We start from the raw sequence: 5,160 nt of genomic DNA, 5'->3' as shown, positions 1-5,160 counted from the left end.
TCTTAAAAGGTGTTCAGATCTACGGTGTTAAAGTTAGAATCATGCGAAGAGAGTGGCGGGATGTGGCACCGACAGTACAGATCTCTGTGCTTAGTCGGGATCCAGTGAAGCTGGAAAGTCTGTTCAGGTGCATCTGAAGAGAAAATCACCCATAAACAGTAGCCCTGAAATTCACAAACACTGACTTCCGTTTGAAAAAATGAGGTAGATATCTTTTTCAAAGTTTTGTGACACTGTCGTCTTTATGGTTTATTTATTAGAATCTAGCACAATTATAGTCAGACAAGTCATTGAAAGGATTTTCGGTCGGCCTGAGGTAGGGTTTGCCTAGCTAAAATCTAAAGGTAGATGTAGACGTGGATACATTTTAGTGTCATAAAACCAGGAAAGTCAGAACTGACTGTCATTTCCTGTCCTCTTCCTCCTCGTACTTCTTAAATATGTTTATTCCAGAGTTTGGGGAAATATGAGTATGGAGGGGCTTCATTCTAAAACTTCTTTAATGTGAAGCTATATTGTGGGTTTGGCTGTGACTAATTTTCTGTGCAAAACAAATTAATAGACAGGATCTGATTTACTCAACTCATTGTTCCGTAATATATTAGCAAGGTATTTCTCCTTGTTTGCATTCAAGATTGATGTATCAAATGAAACTTAAGGAGATGGAAGAATTTGGGTACATCTATCGCATATTTTGGGAAATCCTATACATGGCAGTTTTTCAATGTCGCCTGAGTACAACATATTCTTCCAAAGAGATCCGTCTTTTCTCAAAAAAGGAAAAAAGGCTTTGGGGCCTCCCCTTCCCATCCACCATATTCCTTCAGCCTCCCTTCTCCGTAGTCCCTGTGTTCTCGTTTGACCAGTAAATGACCACCCCTCAGTGGGGGTAAAGCAGCATCTGTCAGCGAGCTGTCTCGCGTGAGTCATCTTTTCAGTTCGATTTCAGGAAAGGAAACGTGAGTAAGGTCTCTGTGTGTATATAGTCACGTATGTATTCTAGCAGGAAGAAAACATATTTATTTTGACACAGGGAAACACTGACTGACGTTGCTGAAGAGCTTGAAGGTAGCAGAAGGCTCCCTTCTCAACCTCCGAGCTGAGCCGCTCTGTGAGCCTGCCCTAGCCAGGCACACGAGTGAGCTGGGCAGGCCTGACTCGGTGAGGCCTCTTTCACAGGGAAAGCCAGTTTTTCTCCGATCCCTCAAGCCTGGGCTGAAAAGGTGGGGGCTGGGTACTGTGCTGCCACGGTTTCTAAGGACTGAGGTGTTACTCACAAATACAAAATATTTGGGGGGAACTGGGAATAACTTACTGGGAAACTAACTTTTTTGCTTAAAAGGGAGGTGTAAGAACCAGCACCCTCTTTCGATCTGCCGAGGATTTCCTCCCAGAGCCATTGCACAAATTGAGGGTGTGCTTGATCAGACACCAAACAAGACAGATGCGCACCCGAATTTCCAATGTGTTCTATGGGTTTCAATTCTGGAAACAAAATGAATAAAGATTTTAATAAGTATTGACGTATCATGTTTTCCTCTTATTTTTTCTCACATTTCAGGATATTTCCAGTGTTTTATATTCCAGTTTCCTATCTGTTCTGTTAGGGGGACAAAAGATTACATCTTCTGCACCTGCTTTAACTTCCCAGGGATCATTTCACAGTATCTTACGGATGAGACCTTTCGGCCTCCCCACAAGTCTCCCAGCGGCCCACGGCAGCTTGTGACTGGGCCACAGTGTCCCATAGGGTAGTCCGTGTTGCTTCTGTGTAGTTAGCAGTTCACTCCATTCTTACACCTTTAGAAGTAAAGAATTACGAATCTCGAAGAACTTGGCGCAGTACCGCAGAGGCACGGAAGGGAAGACCAGCGCCTTGGTGTCGTTCTTAGGACACCCAGATTTTCAACTTGTGAAGTGAAAATCCGACATTAAGATTCAACCAGACAACAGCAGAGTTTGTAAGACTTTTTAACTTGATTTGCAACATTTTGTGTTGCTAGGTTTTGTCATTTGTACTTGAATTCCAATGGGAGGCCAAAGCCCAGGACCTGTTCCCGATGACAAAAAAGGCTGGGAGTGGGGAGGGTGTGGTTCTGTTAGGCGCTAATTTTACCCAATGTGTTTGCCTATAAAGACTGGTTTTTAGGAGCCCTCATTTTGTAAAATAGAGACAAAAATGGTCATTGCCACTGGTTTAGCGTGGGTGGGTTTTGTAAGGTAAGTTGCTGTATAAATCCCAGCAATAGCAGTAGTCAGTTTGAAAAGTATTTGGTTTCTCTTCAGTAGATATTTGGGCATTGTGCTGCCAGCTGCGGGCGCCATCGAGACGATAATGCCTGTCCCCTTCCTCAAAGAGCCTGTAGTCGTAGCAGAAGAGAACTCGTGAAGTGCCAGGCACCTCCGGACTGACGTAAGTTAATGACGAGATAGGGAGCAGGGAGGAACCATGGGCGCTGGGGGAGAGAGGCGGGCAGGACTAAAGACACGTGGCGTCTGTAGAAGCCCTGACTCCAGAGATGCAGAGCTGTAGGCTTGGGAGGTGGGACCTCCGGGCCTGCATGCTGTTGTGGATACCTGGGTCACCAGAATTACCTCTTTAGGGATTTCCTGGGCTTCTCGTCAGTTTCGCCTTGTCCCTGAAGAGGACAGGTGCAGTCCACGGCGATGTTTCAGTTGCTCCACAGCAGAGAGGAGCCACTGGCGTAGAGCTGAGCTGTGAAACACTCATTCTTTGTTTTCAGAGTTTGCTTTTTACCTGCCATATTTACTTGGAGATAAGGACTTGATTTTTACCCCAAGATTCTTTTCAAGGCAGGTGGTTCGTTGACTGCCTTCGAGCAGGGTGGGGAAATGCCTACTGCAAAGGTAGGTAGGTCCCATTCAGATGCCCTCAGTGAAGGTGTGGAGTGCTCGTTTTCTCTTAGAAAGACTTTGTTAAAATGAAGATTTTGATTGAGTTGGTTTGGGGCCTGAAATTCTGCATTTCTAACCAGTTCCTGGGTGGTGCCAGTGGCCCTGGTCTTTGGACCTCGCTTTAGTAGCAATGGCAGAGGTTTGCTTGCCAAGGAATCATAGCTGCCTGTAGTTTCCACAACTGCCTCTAGATGTCCCCATTATCCATGAGATCTTGCTCCTAGGGTTCAACTCGCAGCCTCCAAACCTAGAGAATACAATGTCAGCAGTTTATTCACACTGAAGGCTCCTCTAAAAACTGGTGTTTGGATCCATTGTTTCTGTGGGACTGGTGAAAAAAAGTTTAGCTCTACTCTTTTAAGGAAAAACAACCAAGTTGTTTTTCTAAGAATTTTCCAGCTACCTACTTTATTTACCACAAAATGCTAAATCCAAATCAAAATATCTCAGAAATTAGCAGTTAACTCTACATGAAAGTTACAGTAGAGAATTATTTCCACAGTCTTAAAACTTAGATCTTTATAAGAAACTAGTGTTAATACTAATAATTTTATCACTGTAAATTTACCTATAAACATCACTAGTATAAATAAGGCCATTCAGGCCTCCTGCATAGACTATCCAGGGCCCTTCTATGGTGGGGCACATGTGATTCAATTAGCTCATTAACCCTCTCAACATCCCTATAAAGTGACACGTACCCCATTTTATAGGTGGGGAAACTGAGGCACATGGCAGTTAAGTAACACCCAAAGTCACACCGAAAATGGTAGGGGCCATTCAGTTAATCACCATAGTAGGTTGCCCTTCATGCTCAAACATTTACTGAGTGAGTTAGTGTTTTCTGTTTCTAAATAAACATAATGAGTCCTTGGTAACTGTCCCTTGAAGGATTTCATGAGCTTGATTGCTGATAATGCAGTCCTGGTGTACTGGCCGAGGTCTGGGTCTGGTTTTGACATCCTCATGAGTGGCTAAGAGGCACAATATGCATAATAGTATTTTTTAATTTCACTGTCAAACCCTAACAAAGGTACTTACCTGATTTCTGTAGCTGTGTGAATGGAGGACACAGAGGCTGGGATGAACAGGGAATCAGTTTGCTTGTGACGTTGGTGAGACATGGCGCTAAGATTCACCTTATTGCCTGGAGAGCCCAACCTCAAAGCCACTGAGTCTGACAACAGTCAGGTCCCATGATCTCTAGACAGCAGTTTCGTCCTAGGACAAGATGGCTCTTAGACCAGTGGCCTCAGTAACTTAGGTGGTTTTGAAAAAAATGCATTGAGCTCTTCTGTAATCTAACCGCCCGCTTGCGGGGTCTCGTTAGAGGGAAGGGAGCACGAGGAGGGGCCCTCGGGTGTTCGGCCAGCAGGGTCTCAGAAGCTGCTTGTGGTCACAAGCATTTGGAAATGGCAAATGTAGCCGAGAAAGCGCACACAGTCGGTAGCTTAACGTTTTTTTTAATGAGATAGGATCACAATGACACGAAACCTTCTTATTTTCCCATGACTGGGGGAGTTCCCACAATCCGAAGATCTCCAAACTGGGGCCCGCCAACTTCCTCGTGCTTTGGGCGGACTCCCAGCTGTGGAACCTGCTGGCGAGTGTCATTTCCCCTTCTCTGGGCCTCCTCTCCTCGCCGCTGCCCCCGCTGCCAGGCGAGGTGGCTGTGGGTTCGTCTGGTGGCTTGGCCGGAAGTCGATCCGCAGACGCGAGGCAGGGCACAAGTGCCCTTATTTGGTAGGCCGCGATGGGCCACCGCTCTGCCCAAAAGTAACAGGGCGATGGCAGCGGCCACGTGGAGGCCTGATTTTACCCCTGCACCCACAACCACCCCCAGAACAGGCCGCTGCCGGGAAGGAGCCGGGCCCGGTGGGCGGTGCCTGCACCGGCCTCGGGATGCCGGGGGCACCAGCCTGGGTTTCGGTTCAGCGCTCCGCACCGCCTCGTCCTGGTCACGTGGGGCCTGCGGTTCCCATAGCAACACCAATCTCCAGCCGCCGGCCCTCCGCACCTGGAGCGGAGCAGCCGCGGGAGGAGCGAGTCCAGCCCCGCCATGCCTCGCGGTCCGCTGCCCCGGCTCTGGCTCCTGCTGCCGCTGCTGCTGCTGCCGCTGCTGCCGCTCGCGGACAGGCAGGGTCACCACGGCCGTGCCGGGCCGAGGGAGGCGGCCGAGGAGGCGGGCTCGGGACCGGCCTGGCGGGGCCTTCCCGGGCTGCGGGGGCGGCGGGGGGGGCGGGG

This window comes from Pteropus alecto, unplaced genomic scaffold, assembly GCF_000325575.1.
Source record: "Pteropus alecto unplaced genomic scaffold, ASM32557v1 scaffold101, whole genome shotgun sequence".
NCBI classification, from domain to species: domain Eukaryota; kingdom Metazoa; phylum Chordata; class Mammalia; order Chiroptera; family Pteropodidae; genus Pteropus; species Pteropus alecto.
Note: the sequence above shows the minus strand (reverse complement) of the source record.